At 41.8% G+C, this 24,817-nt stretch overlaps 1 protein-coding gene across 3 annotated transcripts in view; it reads left to right on the top strand.

Moving 5' to 3' along the window:
* Positions 1-24,817, top strand: part of POMGNT2 (protein O-linked mannose N-acetylglucosaminyltransferase 2 (beta 1,4-)) — a 141,046-nt gene that overhangs the window by 41,456 nt on the left and 74,773 nt on the right. Inside the window, exon 2 of one of the 3 annotated variants that reach the window (XM_069211961.1) lies at positions 14,621-14,681. The exons of the other annotated variants lie outside the window; for them this stretch is intronic. The gene's annotated coding sequence lies outside the window, so the exon portion shown is untranslated. The remainder of the gene's footprint in view (positions 1-14,620; positions 14,682-24,817) is intronic. 3 annotated transcript variants of the gene reach the window in all.

Raw genomic sequence — 24,817 nt, 5'->3', positions numbered from 1 at the left:
GGAACTGTAACACCTAGCAGTGAGCTTCAAAGGCTCAAGCTTCGTGTTACAATGCCCCAGGGCACTCCAGCTAGTGGAGATGCCCGCCCCCTGGACCCAGCCCCCACTTTTGGCGGCAAGTCCAGGAGAGATAATGAGAAAAACAAGGAGGAGTCACTGGCCAGTCAGGACAGCCCCTAAGGTGTCCTGAGCTGAGGTGACTCTGACTTTTAGAAATCCTCCATCTTGTAGAAGGAGGATTCCCCCAATAGGAATAGGGATGTGCCCCCCTCCCCTCAGGGAGGAGGCACAAAGAGGGTGTACCCACCCTCAAGGACAGTAGCCATTGGCTACTGCCCTCCCAGACCTAAACACGCCCTTAAATTTAGTATTTAAGGGCTCCCCAGAACCTAGGAACTCAGATTCCTGCATCCTAAGAAGAAGAGGACTGCTGAGCTGAAAAACCCTGCAGAGAAGACAGAGACACCAACTGCCTTGGCCCCAGCTCTACCGGCTTGTCTCCCCCCTTCGGAAGAAAACTGCTCCAGCGACGCTTTCCCCAGGACCAGCGACCTCTGAATCCTCAGAGGACTGCCCTGCTCTAAAAGGACCAAGAAACTCCCGAGAACAGCGGCCCTGTTCAACAAAGACTGCAACTTTGTTTCCAGAGGAGCAACTTTAAAGACCCCTGCAATTCCCGCCAGAAGCGTGAGACTTGCAACACTGCACCCGGCGACCCCGACTCGACTGGTAAAGAAACAATGCTACAGGGAGGACCCCCAGGCGACTCCAAGACTGTGAGTAACCAAAGTTGTCTCCCCTGAGCCCCCACAGCGACGCCTGCAGAGGGAATCCCGAGGCGCCCCCTGACCGCAACTGCCTGACTCTAAGATCCCGACGCCTGGAAAAGACCCTGCACCCGCAGCCCCCAGGACCTGAAGGATCGGAACTCCAGTGCAGGAGTGACTCCCAGGAGGCCCTCTCCCTTGCCCAGGTGGTGGCTACCCCGAGGAGCCCCCCCCCCTTGCCTGCCTGCACCGCTGAAGAGACCCCTTGGTCTCCCATTGATTCCTATTACAAACCCGACGCTTGTTTGCACACTGCACCCGGCCGCCCCGCGCTGCTGAGGGTGTACTTTCTGTGTGGACTTGTGTCCCCCCCGGTGCCCTACAAAACCCCCTTGGTCTGCCCTCCGAAGACGCGGGTACCTACCTGCTGGCAGACTGGAACCGGGGCACCCCCTTCTCCATTGAAGCCTATGTGTTTTGGGCACCACTTTGAACTCTGCACCTGACCGGCCCTGCGCTGCTGGTGTGGTGACTTTGGGGGCTGCTCTGAACCCCCAACGGTGGGCTACCTTGGACCCCAATTTGAACCCCGTAGGTGGTTTACTTACCTGCAAGAACTAACAATAACTTACCTCCCCTAGGAACTGTGAAAATTGCACTGTGTCCACTTTTAAAATAGCTATTTGTGTTTTATGTAAAAAGTATATATGCTGTTGTGATTATTCAAAGTTCCTAAAGTACGTACCTGCAATACCTTTCAAATGAGATATTACATGTAGTATTTGAACCTGTGGTTCTTAAAATAAACTAAGAAAATATATTTTTCTATACAAAAACCTATTGGCCTGGAATTGTCTCTGAGTGTGTGTTCCTCATTTATTGCCTGTGTGTATGTACAACAAATGCTTAACACTACTCCTTTGATAAGCTTACTGCTCGACCACACTACCACAAAATAGAGCATTAGTATTATCTCTTTTTGCCACTATCTTACCTCTAAGGGGAACCCTTGGACTCTGTGCATACTATTCCTTACTTTGAAATAGTGCATACAGAGCCAACTTCCTACACCAAGTTTGCTCATTAAGACTCGGGCCTGATTTAGAACTCGACGGGCGAGTTACTCTGTCACAAAGGTGATGGGTATCCCGCCTGCCGAAATCGAAGTCCCATAGAAGATAATGGGATTTAGATTTTGGTGGACAGGATATTCTTCACCGTTCTGACGGAGTAACCTGTCTACCGAGTTCTAAATCAGGCCCTGTGAGTCTTATTTCGAGGTTAGCGTGTGAGAATACTCTATCACAACATGATGGATGTCCTTCCCTGTTTTCCAAATGCATCTTGACAGAGTATATCCTCCAGACAGACCTTTAGTCTTAAAGTATACATTTTTATTTGTATGGTATCGGTGAGCTTCTTCCCACCGCAGGCAGCCGCACCACCGCAGCCATTTACAGCGCCACCATTTTTATCGAAAGGATAGCCATGCAGCACACGATCAGTTCATTTAATTTATTTTTCCCAAAGTGCTTCCTCATAAAAAAAACATCAATGTGTTTCCGCTGAGTGCCTTCCACTGGACAATCACCCACAAACAATCAACTTCCCAATATAAGCTTGTTGTCCATCGTATTTTTTTTGTTTTTTTGTTTTTTTGTTTTTTTTACAACCCCTCACTACCTTACTTGCCATCTTGTTACTCCCAAACACATCGTGCGCGCCATCGTGAAAGTGATTTACTGCAATTGTGCTCAATCATTTAAAATACTATGCATAGAAAACAACTTCAGTATTCAAAATCTCGTTATGATTTTCTCAAAATTCAACCGTTCATCTATTAAGAGCTTCATTATGCAGTACTGACTAATATGCATAATATAACATTTCTAGTAGTGAATTTAGGATACCAGTGTTTCATTTACATGTTGTGCAAATTCTATTATTATGCAAATTATTGATCATGTTCAATAAAACAGTATCCTATATGGCTACCCAACATTTGAATTAACTTATGTCATATAAATTACAGTATTTGAAATTGACGTGTATAGGGCTAAGTTCTAATGCTCACTTGCCATTCATCCTGGTAATAGATAGTGTACATGATTCCATTTCTATACAGTTTGTCCATGTGCTATATCCAGAGCAAATATCCAGTTTGATACTGTACAACTTGTCATTATCTCGAATACAACACCTGCACGTCTCCAGATGCAAACATGACATATGTTGTGCAAACTGCAAAGCAACAGTCAACATTGCTAAATCTCATCTGTTCTGCCCATGCAATGGCTGCACAGTTCATCAATCTCTTTAAATGACCCCATATCAGGCCAAACATTAAAGTGATTTGTGCCTTGCAAACTACACTGCTGAGAATTGAAGTGCATAAAGACTGGCAAGTATATAGCAGTGTTACATTACTAAACTGGCAAGTTTCACCATAGTCTACAGTAAGCAAAACTCTATTTCTTTATAATTAATTGATGTATATCCGCCAGCACAAATGTCTAATAAAATGCAAAATTGCAGATTAGTCTCTGTATGGCACCTCATTATTACCAAACATTAAAGTGATGTGTGTAATGCACTGCAAAATCATGGCAGTTGTCAGTGTTCTTGAATTGCACATAATTATACCTCATTAGCTGTTATATAAAGTGCCAAGTGCTACCATAAATAAAGAGCATATATCAAATAAAATGCTAATAGGTTAGTCTCTATCTGGTACCTCGATATTACCTGATTTTAAAGTGACATGTGCTGTGCTCTGGACAATCATGGCAGTTGTCCATGCTCTTGAATTGAACATAACCATACCTCATTGCCTATTGTATAAAGTACCAAGTGCTGCCATAAATAAATAGATGGGGGGTAATATTCCAGGGCAACTGCTTACTTTGTGCTATCAACAAAGTGCAAAACTTACACCCATTACTCCACACATGTACAAATACCTCATTACAGCACTCCTTGCTGTTATTCCTCCATATGTATGTATTACATTTCATATTGTAAAAAACACCAAATTCTCATTGGAAACACCCATAAGAACAGTTGTTCAAATAATTAACTATAACCAGATATGGGAACCTCCAGAAGGAAAAATCTCTACCTCATTATCAACCTAATCCAGTTCTAACTGTTTTGCATCATGTCCCCTAAATGTGCACATGTATTTCTGCATCTAAATTATGTCCCCATGGTTTCTCTGTCTCCACTAATAGAATCATCCTGGGCTCTATTCTTATTAATTCCGGTGCTCTGTCTCCCTTTCTAGGGTCTCATGATTAATACCATAAAAAGTCAGACTCTTGTAATCTCCTCTGGGCTCTAAGGTGTTGCAAGAATTGAATCTTAAGCTTGTGAAGTACCCCCAACATATTTGTTGACATTCACATTGGATGAAATACACTACAAATTCGGTATCACATGTAATCCTCTCTGTAGTATGGCATATCTTCCCTCAAACAAAAGACTGTGTTCATTGCATATTTGCATGCTTTGCAATGACCACCGCTTTAAAGCCCCAGACACCTTTTTGGCAACCACGCTGTATTATCCTTTTTCATAAACAAACTTTTGTTTAAAATATCTCCCAGTGATTGCACTTTTGGATATGTGATCTGAGGGTGTGGGCCAATCCTTGTCCTAATATGTTCATCTTGTTGCAAAACATACCAATTACGTGTCAGGATGGTTTCAAGTGTCTAGTGTTCTTTATTGAACTCCAGAAAGAATCTACGTTGGGAAGACTCAACTTTTCCCTGTTCCCGAGAGTATTGGTGTTTGAAAAGCAAGCCCTCTCTTTTCTTGCTTTTTACCCTTTCATATGAATCCATGAGGACCTTGTGCGGACACCCTTTCTTATGGAACCTCTCTATCATCCTATCATCACAGATATTTCTTTTTCAAATGTTGTATCACATTAACATATCCTACGGGCTTGCAAAGATTGACTATAGAGGATGCTCCATTTTAAAACCCTTGGATGTCCGCTGCTGCCATCCAGAATCAAATTGCACGCTGTTGGTTTCTGGTAACTACACGTTTCCAGTTGTCCATTTTTCACTTCAAGCGAGTCATCCAAGAGCTCATTTTTGGTGTTGCTGCAAGTTGTATATTCAAATTATTTTTGTTCAATTTATTGATGTATTCTTGTAGTATGTTATCTTGCCCATCCCATATGAGTAACAAGTCATCAATAAAGCGCACCCATGGCACCACTTTCTCCATGTATGCACTTAATTCGTCTGACCATGCTTCCTCCTTCTCCCACCATCCCATGTAAAGGTTGGCATACGTCAGCGCAAATTAACCTCCCATCGCGGTGCCTTGTTTTTGGAGTAATATTCATTATTAAACAAAAAAACATTGTGTGCCAGACAAAATGATAACATGCTCATCAACATATCAGAATGTTGTGCAAATTCTGTGGAGTGCGTCTTTAAAAAAAATATTTGCATGTATCCATACCAATCAGATGTTTAATGGATGTGTATAGAGATGTTACATCCATAGTCACCAAAAGGTATGTGCCCTGCCAAGGAATGTCTTTTAGATAGATAGTCTGTAGTGTCACATAGATATGAAGGAAGCACTGTGACACAGGCACACAGGAAAAGATTTAAATATCTGGATGTATTTTCTAAGAGGGAACCTATCATACTGACAATAAATAGGTGTATTCCTCATACCTAGTGAGCCCACTACTCAGCCAATCTTTCAACATCTTATGATAACTTTTCTGATGAACATTGGTGGGATCTCCTTTGAGTCTATCAAAGTGATCACAGTTATGTAGTTGTTTCTGAGCTTCCCTGATATAACTCACAGTATCCATAATCAAGATGTCCCCACCCTTGTCTGAAGGTTTTAGAATGATAGTCATTGTTCTTCAAAGCATTGATGTACTTCCAGTCATTTTGAGTGAAATTGCCACGTCCTTTAATTTTTGTCCTTGTCTGTAGTTTATTAATGTCTCTGACCAATAATTCATTAAAGATGTCAACTGGATTGCCACTTGGAAGTTGGGGATTAAATGTACTAGATGGTTTCAAGTGACTTACAGTAGAGAGATCAGTGACAAACCCATAGGTCCCAGTGTTTCCATATCAATGCTGTTACTTTCAGTACCAGGTGGGACATCTTGGGTAGTTTCGTCCACTAAATCATTGATGACCATAAGGTCCGGAATGTCACTTATTTTGAACCCAGGGTATTTGATGTCCCGTGTTCCACGTGTTTCCTTAATTAGAGGATGTTTCAGAGCATAATATTTGCTTAACTGAAGTTTCTGCGCAAATTTATATGTTTGGATCCGAGTTTTAGTGTAGTCCCAATATGGTGGGACAGAAACTGAAACTAAGATTTAAAATTCTCTGTTGATTGTGAGTTAGTGTTTGTCTTGTAAATGTTTACTACGCTTCAATTCACCAGGCACTCTGCCTGCAGGATAGGATATCCATCTACTCCTTAAAACCTTTATCTTTTCCTCTTTCCGCTCTTTGTTTTGTGCCACTGCGGCCTCACCCTCTGGGTCTGGTTGATTGTGGTGTGGCCAATTGCATTAATTTCATCTCCCCATGAAAATCCAGCTTTTGTTGTGGCGCTTCATCAGCTAAGGATCTGGGATCTGCGCTTACATATGTGTTGCTTCGGGTGGCGTCTGAGCTACCCCCACAGGGCCATATGTACGAACACTTTTTCCCATAGACACAGAATGGGTAAAAACCTTTGCTACATCTGGCCCAAAGTGTCAAATTTGCGAGCAAAGGTATAAATCCTAGCATACTCATAATCAAGTCTATCACAATTAAATTTGTGTGCCTTACGTGCTCTTGTTTCCTCTTCTTGTTTCGAGATGCGTTCTTCCATCTTTGTTAACATCGTTTTTTATTTCCTCCTGATTGGGAACCATTTCCAACTCTTTCATCAGTTCATCAATAATTCTGGTCTGTTGCTCCATACAATGTCTTGCATGTGTGGTTATTGTTCCCATAAGTTCCAATGAGCAATCTACAGTATGTGATCTCCACTCCCCTAATAGGTTAGGGTCCAAATCTTCAAATGTTGGCAGGATTAGAATACGTATACCCCGTGGTACCCTAACACATTCAATGTACTTCGTAAGTGATGTAATTTCCCACCATTTTTACAATTCAGAGATACCTGATTTTTCGACTTCTCTTATTATATTAATTACTGTTCTTGAACCAGAGCTCTGTATTTGTCACGTATCTTGTTGTCCACTCATTTTATCAAATACACCTGCTGCTGCTTTCTCCCACAGGGCTCTACTATCCTCTATATTAATAATTGAAGTGTAGACAATTTAAAAATTGAGTGATTTTGACAGTCTCTCAGATATATCTACACAAGCCAGTGAGCTTTCTCAAGGCTTATACATTCACTTTGGGTCATAAATGAAAGTTATTTGCTAGCGAAGTTGCTTTTGATGTGCTGTGTATCTCACAGAGAGTCACTTAAATGTCGTCTATCGGCAAGTACCCATGTTCTAAATCAGTTAACAAAGGTTCTGGAACCTCACTGCATTCTTTATCCATACAGATGTCAATCTGAGCATCTTTTATCTGCTTTCAATAACATCAGGTATTAGCACATGTATAGTTGAACCTAACCAGTGATCAGAAAGCCATTGTACAGCCCCACCACACCTGTCTCCCGGGTGTTGATCTTCTCAGTGCTCACAAAGCAGGTGTCACTGAGTATTGATCATTGTGGTAGAGCTCCTGGTGATATTCAGGATATGTGTTTGTATTATTCAGGGTCCCAGAGCACAGTATGATGCTGCTGCGTACCCCCACCCTACCCAACCTCCCAAACTTCCATGATTTGTCATGATCTAGCTGTGAGATCCCCCGGTAACTCACTCCACTGAGAATACTGACCATAGTATATGCGTGGCATTCCTGCCTTCATAGTTAGGTGGTACTGTGTATCATTGTTCAAAGTTAATGCTAACGTCTGTATTGAAATACAAGAGTGACCCATTATTTTAGATCAAATGGAAATGGGAGTTGCTAGCCAAATTTAAAATTATAATTTTGGTGGCAAAACCCCGATTCCACTTTATTCTCACTCAGACGTGTTACCTGCTAAAAGCCGGTAAAATGGGCAGGTGAAAAGTAATATGAAGAAATGTGTAAATTGGTACGAACACACCGGTTCGCTATGGTATTCCTTATCCAAGAGTGCAAAACTCATAATGCCTCAGTGTTCCTACTTCCTGAAATTACTGCTACTTTAGGTATCAGTACTTATACTTTACATAATGGTACTTCCAGGTGGGGGAATACGGATCCAAACGTCCTGTATTACTTGTAATGTAACCCATTGAGTAGTTTCCAGAAGAAAGGGAGGAGTTCTGTTTGAAAAAGGCTTGAGGCATGGAACAACGACTGAAAATATATGTTTAGTTGGGATTAGTGATTGACTGTGTGAGCCCTACACTCCTGAAAACCAGTACTGCTATTGCTTTTACAAGTGCCACTTTCTTTAAGAAGAGCATTGGCCGTTGTCTTCAATTCAACTTGTTTATTATTTGTGTAATGTACTTACTCTATAATGGCTTCTTATGCTATTTAAGTCAATGTTTCTTCACCTAAGTAATCTATATGTGCCCCTCTTTGGGGTGTTAAATCCCATATATTTGCAATTTTTGCTTGTCAATAATCCAAGGTCCTGACTTAATAAATGATTCATACCATTCAAGCAAAATCATGTGGTCATCAACGGATCCTTAGGCGTTTTCTCACCCAGAAATTGTTCACACGTTTGACATTGGCAAGAGATTCAAGGAAACCACCTTGGAACTGGTGACTGCTTTCTTTTTTTAGGTGTCTAAGGAGTGCTCCCTAAAGGGGGCCTCGGATATTTTTGTTCCTAACTGTGGTTCTGTGCATTTGCTCTGAGACTAAAAACAATTTTCACAAGAAAGATTAATTTGGCAGCCAAATGACATTCATTATCACTAAAATTAAATCACTGATGTAAATCTGCATATAAATTAGATTTTGGGTTAAGCTGAGACAAATCCCTGCGCAAGGTCAATTTAAGTTGCCAGAAACGATTAGCTGTTTTGTAAATCTTTCAACCTGATTACGTTTTGCATTTAATGAAACATTGTGCAATTTGCTACATCAAACAATTACAATTATTAAAAACAGATTAGGAATTATTACACTGAAAATGCATTAGAATCACATGGGGAGATGGCTCCTTTTAGGGATTTTACAGTAACCATTACATGCAAGACTACATTTTCAATGTTTACCTGTGACTACGAGGGCATTGCTATAACTCAGTTTCCACTGCTGCTGTCTGCATGTGGTAGTCTGTACTCCATACAAAATATTAAATTGTTAATAACCCATGCACATTACTTTGGGAAATTGGAAAAGTTGAAAGAGCTGAAGCAGTTGCTGTTGGATATGTGCCTTATGTAATTGAGGGTATTTTAAGCTACAGGTTAAATGTACCAGTGGGCGGATGCACTCCACATGTGTGCTCAGACAGACAGACACTCTTGGTCTCTGTTTTTTTTCTAATGTAGCTGCCTATTGTTCTTAAATTGGTTTTGCCAGGATGTGGCTTAGTTAATCAGATTTGCACAGTGAAGGATAAAAGGAAAATGTTGATGGACCATGTGGGTATAGGAACACTACAAAGTGTGTTAAAGAAATCTTTTCAAAATGAAACAGTGAATGGTTTTGTTATGATGCCATATTCAGCACTGGACAGGGTATGTACTTGGGAAAACATCCACGTATGTGGCTCTGAGCCGAGACAAACTTTGGTGCCAGTGACCAGTTATGAGACCTGCTCTCACTCATGAATTGCATCCTCTGTCGAGAAAGTTGGGAGTCTGGCTGCTTTGTGTTTGTACCTGTGAACGAACAGTAAAGAAAGACACAGGAAATTGTTCCTGGGTGGTATTGTCTAATTGGGGAGATGTGCTCTTTGAGGACTCTCCCACAATAGCAGCCGCATAGGCACGCTGGCTGGAAAAATAATATGTGCTTCCTCAGGTGACAGTGAAATTTCCTCCGGTAAAAAATACCTACTGTCACAGCACAGAAAACCTATAAAAGCAAGCATATAAATAATCAAACTGTAGCAATCTATTGGCTTTGCCAATGCTTTTTTTGTTTTTAAGGCAGTGAGGCCAACATCAATTTGCTGTCTAGCCCTCTACCCTCATATGAAAATATGGTGGGTCGTCGGCAAAGAGTAGTGGGTGGGCCAAAGGGGAGTGGGCATGGGGGTGGGGAGAATAGCCACACTCTAAGAAGAGCAACACAGAGGTGGGGGAGAAGCGTGCAGGCTAGAAAGCAACATGGAGCGTGAAGGCGGAAGATATTTTGGCAGACTAGAGAAGCACACAAAAAAGAGAGCTTGCAGCATGAGGAAGACATCAACACAGAGCACTGGTGTGGCTATTGACAGAGGAGAAGCACACAAGGGAGAGAGCTGGAAAAAACATGCACTCTCCATGGAGTACTTAAGCAAAAAGAAAAAAGTAGTTCCCTAAAAGTGGGGAGTGGAAGTATAGGAGCCAGCCAGTCAGAGAGAAGGTAAAGAGTCTATGTTCCAGGAGAGAGACAAGCACAAGATGGACAGTCTGGGACAAGGGAAGTCACTGAATAAGAAGCAAGCAAATGAGACTGATAATAAAGCCAACCATTGATAAGCAATAGACTTACAGACAGCCTATGTAAGTTTTTCTTAAGCCCATAATAGGTCATGTCCAACCAGGCAGCGTGTGCTGTCTGGTAGGCTCAACCTAAAATGGTCAGGCACCCAGAGGAGACAACGAAGACTCTGTGACTTGATTACCAATAATATTGTGCTGCAGTGTCATCTTTTCCATATCCATCTAAAGGATAAACAATGACCCCAGCTTTTGAGATCCCAGGCAGTGAGTAAGCTGCATTTACATGAAGGTTAATGGTCACCAGGGAGAATCAGACATGCCAAGGTGTGAGGGGAGAATCTGGGAATAAGTAGGCAGAATCCAGAGGTCCCAGGTGTGATTAGTTTTGTGCTAAATGTGTCTGTTTGTGGTAGGTATTTCGGCTACACTGCCTGAGAATGTATCCACAGCCTCTTTGAGAAGCAACACATTTTTCAAATAGATAGAGCTGCTACTGTGCCGTTTTGGTTTTCTGAATGATACGTTTCTTAAGAGTGAGGTCAGTGTCGAAAGTGAATTAGAGTGACTTGTCACTGGGTGAAAGCCGGTTCAGGTGTGCACGGGCTCATGTCGTTGAGCTTAGTTTGGGTTAGTTGTTGTTTGTTCTTGGTGATCAGGGAGACTTCTTTTTTCCTGGAGTTGAGCTTCAGGCAGGTACTCTAGACATCCACCTGGAGGATTCTACAGGTGATGGGGATCTTCTAGGTCCTGCGTGCGCCCATGTGAACTAACCAGTGCTGGTGGGGGGATAGGTAGGAGGAGAACCAGTGAAGGACACTGCTAGTGAATCACGTTCACAACTTCAGAGGGTGGAACGGGGAGGGATGATCAGCGCTATCGAAGGTGGCTGAGAGGCAAAGGAATATCAGGAGGCAAGTGCCACCCTTTATCTTTGGTTGGGAGGACATTGTCTATGATTTGCAAAAAATAGCGGTCTCCGAACTGCCCCATCATCTGAAGCCAGATTGGTATGCATGCAGGTAAAGGTTGACATTGGCCAGGCCATGGGATTGTTCACAGGCTGCTTTTTCAGTGCTCTCGGCGATGAAGGTTCTATTAAAGCCAACCTATGCAATTAGCTATATGAGAGAAGAGAGGAAAACGAGGGTTAAAGAAAGTTAACCCCATCCTCGCCCCAGCCAAGGAAGAAGAGAAGGGCTGACAGAGGGTTTTGGGCATAATAAATGGATAAGCAGCCTGAGAGATGAAAAGACGGCTGTGATTGGATGACAGTTAGCCCACTCTTTCATGCAATCACTTATCGTACCCATCACTCCTAAATGCACTCCCGATTCTTTCCTTTTAATCATCAAGTTACTTGCACCCGTTCATACAGCATCCATCCATCCATCCATCTATGCCCTTGCACGCACTCACCCATTCATCCATTCACTCACCCATTCATCCATGCACTACACCCATTCATTCATACTCTGTTACTCACCATTTCATATATGCAGTTAGTCACCGACACAACCACGCACTGACTCATTCATCCATCTGTATCATCATATTCACTTGTCAACACAACCACAGACATAAATGTTCCAATGGACAAAGAAGCACTTTTCTTATATAAAAATAAATAAAGGCAGATGTGTTGGCTCTGTCAGTGGTTTGTTCTTCTTTGCCAGTTGAGAGGTCATATCAAGCACAGAACCGGTTCAGAGGCACCTTCGCTCTGCAGATACCCTGTGATGGATTATGTGGAGCCACTTTGGCTCCTGAGAAGCGGATGCTAAACTTTCTTTTTTTAACCGTGATTAGTTTACCTTCCAGTTTGGTATCCTATTCCCCTTGCTTCGCCAGCAACTAAAGCGTTTAGGGGTTTCAAATGTTCTTCATCTTCTTGCAGAAAATTGGCATTTCCCTCTCCAGATCGCCAATGTCACCTTGTCTCAGCAGCCTGCAGGATTTGTCGCATATCCCTCGCAAGCTGCATTAGTAACATTTTAATAATCCAGTGATTTCAGACAGTTCTGTAGTTATCATCCCTTTGCTCGCCCGTAGATCCGCTTTTTAGCCCGAGGCATGTTTGAACCGATTTACTTGTGTAATCTTCGTCGGGATATCTAGTGCCTTTGATGGTGTTACTCGTGTATCACAGTCAGCTCTGCTGCCCAGTAGCTCTGTCTGGTAAGAGATGGAGTGTGGAAACATCTGTCTCTCTCCTCTCGTTTCATACAAGGAATTGCTAAAAAAAAAAAAATCGAATTTTTTACATTTAGCTAAAAAAAAATAAGCAACCTTTCCTTGATTTCATTAGGACCCCTCCTGTATTTAATTCAAGATGGTCATGTTAATTGTGTGCGGTTGATCTAGTCCTGGTTATTTTCTGTGAATTCGGGTACTCGTAATTTTGCCCTTAGCATTGTTGATGTAACACAATGCGGCTGAAATTCAAAGCGTGGCCTGGAGTACTCAGTTATTCATGATGCCAAGGGACACCTTGACATCCGCCATTGTGAGAGCCTAGGGCTGATTGGCTGCTTAGCACAAGCGCAACTGTGAGGCTACTCCCATTGGCTATGGAGTTGGTCCTTTTGTTGGTCCATGTCTCCCACGTAGAAGCGTCAAGGGTCTGCTGAGTGACTAAAAGTGTGCAAGACGTGTTTGGATCGCAAGATACTTCCACCGCCTCTTAGAACTATTGCCTGCGCAGCTTGAGCGGTACTTGTTTTAGTGACTGGTGTGCCCCAGAAATGGTGCTTAAGCAAGGTTGGAAATCCTTTTTTCCAGTCTGGTGTAAGTTCTGCCAGTTTACCTTTGAGCAGTGTTATAAATGAAGAAACTAGTCAGAGTTAATGCTCATCACTGTCATGTGATGTTCCCAAGTTTGAATTCCATGTCAAGTACACCCAGCCTTCTGTATTTTGTTTTGCTTAGTACAGTTCACATGCTGGGACTGGAGCCCACACTGGGGGCAAAAAAGGAAAACGACAAGTCATAGAAGGAAGCATGTTACTAGTAGTCAGACCTAGACTGACAGAAGATGTCATACATGCCATGGAGCAGCTTGGCAGCACTCTTACTACATGTCACAATGATCTCTAGAAGGCCCGCGTTCTTGAAACAGGATCTGCCACCTGGTAGAATTACTATTTGCAGGCTAGCAGGAGTGGGAAATACACAGGCATGTGCCAGGATCATGGTAAGAGACCACGAGAGCTGGACAAGGGCCAGCCAAATGACAGGCCGGCCTGAAGGCTGGTAGGGCTCACATCAGACCAGGGACTGAAATATTGTGGGTAGAGTCACTTACTTCTCAAGACCACGTCTGAAGGGCCTGCTGAGCTTGATCTTAATCTTAGATGAACCTTGCATCTCAGTAGGCAAGAGGAAGGTGAAGGATGGTAATGTCCGCTGTGTACCAAGTACCCTCATTCTTCTGACTGCCTACCCCATCACTGTTGTATTACGTGATGAAAATTAAGGTGCTTACTGACAAAGGTAAATATATAAATGAGTAAAAAGACACATGTAAGTTCACTCTTACACTTTGTAGTGAATTTAGTAATTGTGGCAATTGACCATTTACAACTGTAAATTTACTAGAAAGTATAAACGTACACGTCTGCACCCCCTGAATTCAGGCGATGGAGCCTAATTTACAACTAAAATTACTGCTGCTTACTTTCCACGCCTAGGTGAAGGTCTTCAACATTAAGGCAGTGGTCACTCTAAGATCAAGTATAGGTAAAAGTAGAAAATCTTATTAAACTTTTAATCAAATGTAAATTAACTTAATTTATTTTAAATATACAACAAAATAAAAAATGTCACAGAGCTATTAACTTAATTTTGCAATATTTACTTGATTAAGTGAAAAAAAAATAACTAAAAACATTTTTCTAAAGATCTGTTTTTAAAAAACCCACATAAAGTAACATGTTTATAATAATGTATTAAAAATTATGAGACGTTTTGTAGAGAATGTATTTAAGTTAATGTGTTTTTTTTAAGGCTTGAGTTATAAAACGTAAATAAAATGTTTTAAAATAAAGTAATAATATTATTGATTTCTACTTTTTTTTTTTTTTACATTAAATGAAAAAAGTCAAAATAAATTAATTTATTGTAACACTATTTCCTGTGGAGTTCTATTTCAAGCCCCTACCTCCATTATTTTCAATAGGAGAATGTTACACTACCAGTGGTTGGCCAGCTATCGTGCTGTATGTACTCCAGTACTCTGAGTAAGTCTATGACTGTTTTTGGTCCCTTTTGCCTATAGAAACTATAAAAGTGCAATTTTGTTAATAGCTTACTCTTTTCTGGGTAGATGCATGTCTCTTCCTAATCTCATGCTTAACCCTCTCTATGCCCCCTCCTTACTCCACCTCTTAACCCTTCCCCTTTTGTAGTAAGTATTCCCCATTTTCCAGCCCTTCCCCCGTCCCTCTGATGTTTACTGTAAAAGCGTGGGCCTGCATATGCAGCGATCCCTGCAGTAGGGGCAGAGAGCTCTAATATAAAAGATGTGAGGGGCAGAGGCAGGGATCACTGCATGGAAGTTAGTGAATAGCATGTTGTAGTATGTGAGTTGTACTGCCAAATGTAGTACAGAATGGAGCTTGTGAATAAGCCCCTAAAGGTGCAATAATCTAACAAATGAAATAGCTTGTGCTTAAAAAATATTTTCAGCTTTTAGAAAACACAATCGATTTGAGACCTTGTGGATGGAGTAACTTTACTAAAATACTTCCCCAGCAAGCCCAGTGATTATTTATTGTTTTTAATGCTCTGCACCATAGCATGCTTGCTTGCAAGTAACACCAGATAGGTTCCCCTAGTTGGTGAAATTGAACTAATGGGCTCAAAAGCCATTTGCACCCAATTTGCACACTAGCGTCTCTGAAAGATCCTGAAAGTCATTATAGATTTGTTCGAAAATGAATTTATTTGCATTTTTTAAATGTCAATTTTCATTTTCAGAAATGCATGTTATGTATTCAGAAGTGAGGCTGTGGACGCTTATTTTTCTCCTGGCTCACTAGTTGAACTTCTGCCAAAGTATCTAAAAGTGTATTTTTTTTATTGCTTTTTTGTTGGCTTTTGTCTTCTAGCTCAGAAGCATCTTTTCTAAGAATCACTTCTTAAGTTCTCGGGGCTCTTTTATCTTGGATGTTAGGATCCAGGAAACTGCATTGCTTTTCCTGGAAAGTGGATAGAAACGGATGTAAACCTGCTAATGAGCAATGCCTCTTATAGAAACATATAACACTTGAATCAGAAAAGTTAACATGATGTCTTGACCCGCAGCCCTCTCAAAGTGTGAACTCGGGTCTTAAAAGATATCTTGCTAGCACATACAGCTGCAGCCATCTATTCGTATATTTTTAGCTGTGTCTCAAGCAAGCTTTGGCATGAAGCCAGAGTAAATGTAATTCCGGCCCAGAAGAATCGCAGTCCATGGGGAAGCATCAGGCAGTCACTAGATATTCAGTGGACTGCGCTAAACGTAAAATAATATCCGGAGCATGTTTTGGTGTTGTGCCCTAAATTGTGATTGTGACCTGGAACCGGAGACTTGTGGTTGCCCCAGTACTTGGAATGAACAAGGAAACAGGACTACAAAATTACCCCAAACCAACGGCAGCACGGTGTTGAAGAGCCACGAAAATGACAACTTGGGGCTTAAGTGATCATCAAAAACGTGCAAGAAAAAAAGTTATCCTTCATGTTTGAGGGCAGGACCATATGGGATAATTGTATCTCTGTGGTGCAGGGACCTTAAGGAACTGATCCATATAGTCCCCCAGAAGATCTCTAGCCCCCAAAGGACCAGTTAGTAGCAGAAGATCCCTTGATGTAGTGGGCTGCCCACTCCATGCCTGTGGATGCTGGATACAAGAAACTCTGCCATTTGCGCTTTTTCTTCCTAAAAGCGGAGGCTGCTGGAGGTTCCAACGAGCTGGACCACACCATGTTTGGATAGACAGCTTGCCACTAGAGGAGCGCCAGGAGCTCACTAGATTAGAACAAGAAATATCCTCTGTGCCGAGCAGTGTCTGGCTGTGACAATATGAAGGAGCTAAGAAAGGGCCACCTGTCTGAAAAATAGTTCTTCATCACACTTGGTTCAGTTAGGAAGGAGAGTAGTTCAAGGGAAATCCTGGCCCTATTATGTTCAGAAGTGGTGAAGGGGGCTAATAAAGCACAGCAGCTTAGAAGAAAGCTTGCCATCGGACCAGAGAGATTGACAAAAGGAATCCACTGCAGCGCAGCAAAGGCCAGATAATGCTTAACATGACAGAAACTAAACCATTATCATAATAAAATAGACAACTAAACCCATTTGTTGTCCAACAGCCTCATCTTGGAAGTATATGCAACAGAAACACCTTGCAGATCTCACCAGGAATAAAAGAATCTGAGTCCATCGGAGATGAACATGTGTGAGTGGAAGGGAAAATAAAAGCCATGGGTGTGGATTTGAATTTTGTTTGATACAACCTTTAGAACGTCTCTTGGAAAGTAGCCTGGGTCCCCTATCTGGCCTGAAGGATTTGTGGAAGGAAATCCAATTCCAACTAATGTAGCTAACTGCATTAGCAAAGACCCTAGACTCAGAAGCAGCAGAGGGGTGCTCAATTAGGTGTAATGGATAGGTCAGAAATGGCGGAAGGGTGAGTGCATAGGCATCTTTTTTAAGGAGTGATTGCAAAGACTGATGAGCCAAAGTGGTTATTGCACTTTGCAACTGTTGAGGGAGCACAAGGTATACCAGTGATGCAAGGAACAGCCTAAGGCTCTCCCAGAGCCATGCTAGCTAACCAACTGGGTTATAGAGGCCAGAACACCATTGTGCAGGAGGCACCAAGTTTGTTCAATAAAGTAGAGATGAAGTTGCAAACTATGTACTTAAAGTACATTGTGGTATTTCCAGCAAGATTGAAAATGATATATTTGGACAGTACCCCTTTCAGAGCCACTATGATGCTTAAAAGCCAATACAGTGACGAGGCTCATACTTTGACAGTGATGGAATGTCACACCAGGCTGAAGGAAGGTAGCTTGAACTACACAATCGCTCTGATCCCACATCCTGCATGTACATGATTGTACATTCTTGGACTCTATATTTCACTACTGTAGATTTGTTTTCTTGCTACGGTCCCCATCCATGGTAGGAATTAAATGTGTTGGACTTTCAAAAAGTGAGAGTCCTTGTCTCTGTAATTTTAGGTCAAGCTTAAGTGTGCGGCCTCTTGTATATACTTTAGAATATACTTCTCTACTTCTTTGTGGGCTCTCTGCTTTTTCATTGGTTTGTTGCAGTGTCCTTAAAAAAATCCTTGCTTGCTAGGGATCAGCCCTTCTTCTCTGTCCCACCTTTTCCTCAATTGCACACTCCCTTGGAGCATGGCCCCAGTACTTGTACCCTTCCACTTGTGCCACTGTAGCATCTGCTTAGGGACTACTCTTTCTTAGGCTAAGATCATTTGATCGGAGCACTGGATCTTTTAAGTGGCTCTAGTCAGTTTCTCTAAACAGAGCTGTAAATCATGTTTTTCTCTGGTTACATGTGGTGTGCTTTCAGAGGCCGAGGTCGAATTTTAGAGGCTGTTTTCTGGGGTGTCTGTTTCCACCCCTGCCACGCAGACAATTGTGACCACAACTATGTTTACACCAAGCGCTGCCAATGCATGCAGAAAATCACTACCATTACAACATTGAATGTATTATTGCCCCAATTTAGGATGGCATCAGCACGTTATGTGCGTCATTACAAGGTTGTCTCTTTTCCTTCCCTGTTGCTTGTCCTTTTCGTCTGCAATCCTGTGTGCAGGAGCTGTCTGAAAAGGTAACCTTGTAGTGTTTTTTTCTTTACTCCTGTATGGGTTTAGTTGAACTACATTGGTTGAGTGACATTTTGCTGTCCCACAAGGCTGTTCTTCCCCTTCGTATAGAAATGCGGTGCAGCCTTGGGATTAGCTTCAGCAGGGCTCTGCCTGGGATAAGAATGTACCACCCAATGAGAACGTGTTTTATAAAAATGTATGGGACCAGATGAACTGAACCCATCCAGCTGTCCTGGCACGAGCTCCGCCCAATAAAGTTGTTGACATGCCATTAATTATGCAAATAAATGCATCCTGTTGCTGCATATTGTATGTGAAGCAGTCACAATGTGGCTTTGTGCAGGGCGTCTTTGTTGCAAATAACTTCTTCCGGACGCCAGATCTGGACGGCTGCAACATATCTGTGGATGCACTGTAAATGTTTGTGGAGCCATGAACAGGAAGCATGTAGAGCTGCCCCTTTTGGAAATGCTACACACAGCTGCCATTCTTTGAGTTAACATGGGTAACAGTACACGTGGGATCAATGGAAAGCTATACCTCACTGTAAACATTCACAGGTAGTTGTACACCTCAGAGGGGCCATAAATAGCAGCACCCCTGAGATGTTATAGCAGCACCCCTGAGAGGTTATAGATTGTTGAATCTCCAAGAGTCCACAGACAGCTGCACCTCTTTGAGGGACCAGAGATAGCTGCGCCTCCTGAACTATCTGAGCCAAATCCTTAATGTGTTTTATATCTAATGTTCAGGGATAGTGATGTGTGTTTTCAATACTTGTAACTCTGCAGCAGCTCACTAATATTACTGCAAATAACCTCTGTAACAACCTCCCATTTCTCATATGTGAGATCCTGTTTTGCTGTCAAAGAACCTTTTTTATTATGGATGCTGCATGAAATAAACACAACAGTTCTCTGAAAATGTCAGTAACGTTCCCTCACATATCACCTACATTAACAATAAATTACAAGAAAACGATACTAAAAACAATCTAAGAAATGTTCAAGGTCATCAGGGAAAGACTGCAGTAAATGGAAGTGCTCTAGTTATATGCAGGGCCACTAGAATTATGTGGGAGAGAGGGCCAAATTATGAGGCAGGGTTGACCAAATTAAATGGCAAAAAAAGACCAATTATGCATGACCAACGCCAATAGCTCTAACTCAAGCAAATGCAAGACCTATTGCATTGCAAATGCTTGTTTCAGTTGTTGCCTCCTCAGGTTCCTCATTCTGGGTCATATTTGAGCATGTGTGTTCTTTGGGTTTACACCCACATTGTGAGTGTAACCCTGTCGGGAGCAGTGGATTATTTTGCTTATTAGCAAATTATTTCCTGTTGTTTAATTCTTAAAATGCCTGTCAACTTAGTGGGTGTTTCCCTTATAAACACATTCCAAGTCTGCCCTTGACAAAGCCAATTGCTTAACAATTGCCTTTTAAAGGCAGGACCTATTGTCTTTGGCAATAGTTGTTACACTAGAATATGGGTCTAAATGAGCAGATCAATTAATGTGTACTCATTTTTATTTCCACTTGCCATTTTGATGTAAAAAAACAGAATACTTTTGCTGATTTTCTATTTTTTTTCTTTCTTTTTACAGTCGTTCCTATTATGCATGCAGGCCAGGCGGCAGTGGGTATTCAATCTTAGCAAAAGCCCAAATTAAACTGTCTTTTCTTTTTGTGTTGGATTACACATGGATGGCTTTACTCAGATCAGGGTGGTGTCTACCAACCCGTAGCCTGTCAAAGGCTTAGCACGAGTCCATTAAAAGACACAGGTCAGTGTCAGACTTCCTATTATCAGAAGGCTTTATTTAGCTTTTGTGGCACAGCAGTTGTTAAAAGGACAAAAACAGAAGTAAGCTACATTAACATGCAAATTCAGGAGACATTTGGAAAAAGAAAGGCTTTTGGCAGATCAGATTTTGAATCTTGTGTCTTTATTATCATTATTGAATGATGGTGCAGAGCATGATTGGCAGGTGGACTATGCCTCCTCTTCCCTTGTGAACGCCCTTTCCGAACCGTCTTTGGTAGCTCAGTTGACTGATATACCCCTCCCAAGACTCTGTGTTTGATACCATGGTCACAGTTTTGAATCCCATTGGATCCAGCCTTTCGACCTACTGTGGTGGATAAAAGAATACCACTGAGTTGAACAGCACATCTGTTTTTCAGCTCTAAAATGCCCCCTCTGGGGTGGATGCATGTTTTAAACATATTGTGCTATGTTATGTTCCCTTTAAAATCAGGGAAAGGGGCAGCTTTGGATTAAGGTTTTTTTATGTGACATTTTACTATTCGAGTGCTCACTTTGTTTTGGCAGCAAGGCCTTTTTGATGCCATTTTTTGCATTTTGGCTCCCTCTTGCATCCATTTGTGATCGCTCAATAAGGCTGTTGCCAACAGTGGCTTTTATATGCATCTGCTTTAGAGGGATAAAGTCCCTAAAGCATGTGTCGTGTCCCTATAAGCCTATACATGACCTCAGCTTGTTCTGAGACCAAAAGTTAATACATTCCAGTTTGCCCTTTAAAGTTGTCCCTCTTTATCTCTGTTCACTGACTGAAATGTCCTTGTGGACCTTAGTTTGTTCTCTCCTACAGTTAGTGAGAACTATCTCTCTGTTGTCAAAAACCTATATGGACAATACCAATATTTATAGTGTGCTTTTGTGCAACTCATTGCTTACCACTGGTTGACTTTCTTGCCCATCTCATTTGCTAGCTTCTTATTTGCTAGGTTTCTTTCCTCTTCTTTCGTTTGTCCCCGAGAGCATAACATATTTAACATCCTTTTGATTGGATGAGTTGTATCCTTCCTCTGCTTATATTCAGGAAACTCTCTTTTTAGGTTGAGCGTAAGCGTTCAACCTCATGTATACTTTTAGTTTACTTCTTATGGCTTAAGGCGATTTCATTTGTTGGTTGTAGTGTCCTTTAAAAATTCTTGCTCACTAGTGGTCAGTTCTGCCTTTTTCTGTTTAAGAGCAGTGACCAACTACTGTATTATTCCACTTTGGTTTCTTTAACTGTTGCTGTGACAAACTTTTTTGTTATTTCTTTGTTTGCTGCCTTTTCACTGTGGGTGTTTTAGGCTGTTAGCGGCCTGTTTTATTGCAGCATACCGTTCCTTCCACCTCCTCCCATGTCGCAGACATTTGTTTTGACTTTATTCCAGTACTGTCCATGTTTACCTCTGGCTCCTAAAATAAGCTTATTTTACAAAAGAAACACACGGTTGTTTAGCTCACTGCTCACGAAAGCCACAATATGCCCTTTCTGGTAGAATATAGCTAAACCTAGAAGCAATGGTGTGAAACTTGCTTTGCCTCACAGACTTTCTTTCTCTCTCCAGGGTCCCTCCCTGCTAGCACTCAGGACCTTCCTCACAGGGCATTGCTTATTTCCTTTATTGGGGCCATAAATCTTCTCAAGCTGCTCTGCTATTGTTAACTTCATTAGAGCTTTGTTGAATGTGAGGTAAGAACTCTTGTAAAACTTTTCATTCTGTTAAAATAAAAAGAAAATACTTTTCCAGCCTTATTTTCCAATTTCTGTTCAGATGTTTCTGATTTCAGTATCCGCCAGTGACCCCCAAAACATGGCAGGAAAAGACGAAATTATGAGACGGGGTTGACCAATGTATGTGGCAAGAAAAGTCCAGTTCTGAATTTACAGTGCCATTAGCTCTAACTCAAGAAAATGTGAGACCTTTTCTGTTGCAAATGCTTGTTTATTTTTATTTCATTAGGGTAGTGTATGTGGTGTCTTGTTGTCTCCCACATGTGCTGCTTCCTCTCCAAACCCACTCTTTCTGTGTTGCTTCCCTGCATCCCAAACTCTAGCTCATCCATTGCTTTGCTTTCCCCACCCGTCTAATCCTGCCTTTTTTTTATTTAATTTTTTGCCCTCACCCCCTAAACTTCTCCATTCCCTCCAACCCACCCACCCCCTTTTGCTTCAATGGCTCTTCCTCTAGGCCTGCACCAACTCCTTCTTTTTTCAGCTTCCCCTCACCATCAAATTTTTTTTTTTTTTTCAAAATATGTATATTGTTTCTTTTTTGGAGGAGCCAGGAGTTCCAATTTGCTACTGGGCTGCTCCTTTTCCTTGAATGCACTTTCGGCCATTTTGTTTCGCTTACCTTTCGAAGACTGGTGCCAGCCATCTTGGAATAGTAAGTTAAAAGTTAAACAAGTAAATGATCACCATATCATGATTTATACATGCACACGCCTGGTAATGCGTGCACTCCTATATTTCATCATGCTGTGGCAGCACCTTTTGTCAGTGCTGTTGTGGACAGGCACCCAAACATTTTTTTGCTTTTTAGTCAGTGCAAAACTGCATCAACAAAAAGCATTGGCAAAGCGAAAAGGATACATAAAGCCATTGAAAGGCAAGACCTATTGGATTTGCCAGTGCTTGTTTCTAGTTTATCTTTAACAAACGTCAAGTCTCCAACCTTTCATTATGTACAATCCATATATTTTAAAATAGGCAAAAATAAGTACTAATTGTGTTCCAGTGGGGTTAAGTGAGTACCATCTGAATAGAAAAGATCTGCCTTTTGTACATTCTTTATGTCTGGTCAAGAGATTGCATACGGTAAAAGTGTTTGTTCACCTCGACCCTTGAGGCAAGGAAGAATCCAGAAATTTCAAGCTGCTAATGGCAGTTTGATCACTTTTTTATAACAAGGCTGCTAGAAAGGTTTCTTCTGCGGCCACTTCTGTATGGATTTTCTCTTGCTGTCAATATCTATGCACACCTTACCACAGCCAGATGTTGTGTTAAACTTATATGTTGTGTTAAACTTTTTTTTAGGCACCATGCACCTTGTGTCCTCAAGAGATTCCTTAGAGCACACGGACCAGTGAGCCGATGAACTGCCTTAAACTCAAAATAGAACATTGTGTCTTAGAAACACATGCCACTCAACACTATATTGCCACTGAAAAGTAGATTCATTGAGCCTTCTTGAAAGCAGTCCATCATCTCTAGTGATTTCCTGGTGTGGTCATTCTGAAGGAGAGAGGAGCCTTTACAGTGAGGTGTGGAAGGGGCCGAGGACTAATAAGGGTTGGGGGGAGGGATTCTGGGAAGAACAGCAATAAGGGGTAGTAGTGTAGTGAATCCTAGTTCGTTTTAATGGGATAACAGGAGTTAGCTTAGCCCCTGGCTTGTAGACTCGTGCCCCCGTCACCTAGTGACTTTTAACCTACTTAGCTTGCTCTGTCTTAACCCATTTAATTATTTATTTCTTCTAAGATGGCTGCCTTGTTTATAGTTAGGCCACTTGTTATGGGTAACATTATCAGTGTCACCGCTCCAAGGCGTCAAGAACAAGCACCAAAGACAAACAAACAGTAGGTGTTCACACTTAGGGATTTTCCCTCTCTATACTTTCGAGGTATTGTTGATATTAATTGTCGTCCCAAGCATCTCTGTTATCTATTGTTTAGGAACACACCTACGTCAGGGGACCTTGTAGATCTGTATAAATACATCACACTTTAGACAGATAATCAGAGGGATTCCGACCAGAGGGCATCACCACCATCGCTGATACCGATGCTGCAATCGTCTTGACGCTAACCCAGTCTTCGTGTCCCTGCGGAGTCTGAGATAGAGACCTCATTCCAAGGTAACAAGGGTTGGGGGCTCCTCTCATGGACATGGCATTGGCAGATTAGGTTTAACAAACCCAGCTCTCCTTTAGGTAGGAGGTTAGGCCTTTCACATTAGGGTATTAGGGCATATTACATCTCATATATATTTTCTACGTATTGCAAGATGGTGGGGGTCTTTTTAATAATGACTCTCGTCTTCGCAATTCTGTTTCTTGCATTATTCATTATCCTAATCATTGCAGCCCATGCAACTGATCGCAAATTGCAGTTATGTTAAATAAAAACTATTGTAACTCTACTGCATCTGTGTCATTGTCTGTGTTTGTATGAGACATGATATATCTGTGAGAAAAGGGTAATCTCCGTTTAACCACCACACTCCCTGAGATGTCTTATTCTCGAGTCCATGCGTAACGGCTGCCATAAATCACCTTTTACCATTGTGTTTCTGGTGAGGTGCTGCTAGTGAGCCGGTAAGGTTGGGACAACAGTTGCGACTTGTTGTAGGAAAGACGTAGTCGCTTACAAACAAAAGTACTGTCATCCCTAAACCAGCAGTCTTGCTCAGAGCAAGAGTCCAAACTACGACAGTAGGAGTCTGGTGGAGTTTAAGAATAGGTAGCGTAAAAGAGTAGTAAGAGGTTTTTAGGGTTTAAGTAAGGTAGTGTTGAGGGGTAGTAAGGGTTTTTTAAAGTTCAGGGGAGGGCAGCAGTAAGTACAAGTAAGGGGTGTTTAGGTTCAGCACAAGGTAGGTTATGGGGTTCTAAGGGGGTTTTAGGGCTCAGGGAAGGGTAGCAATAAAGGGAAGTCGAGGGGTTTTAGGTTCAGGGAAGTTGTAGCGTTAAGGAACAGTAAGGCTTGTTTTGAGTTATGAGAAGGGTACC

Source organism: Pleurodeles waltl, chromosome 10 (assembly GCF_031143425.1).
Source record: "Pleurodeles waltl isolate 20211129_DDA chromosome 10, aPleWal1.hap1.20221129, whole genome shotgun sequence".
In the NCBI taxonomy this organism is placed as follows: domain Eukaryota; kingdom Metazoa; phylum Chordata; class Amphibia; order Caudata; family Salamandridae; genus Pleurodeles; species Pleurodeles waltl.
Note: the sequence above shows the minus strand (reverse complement) of the source record. Positions and strands in the feature narration are given on the sequence as shown.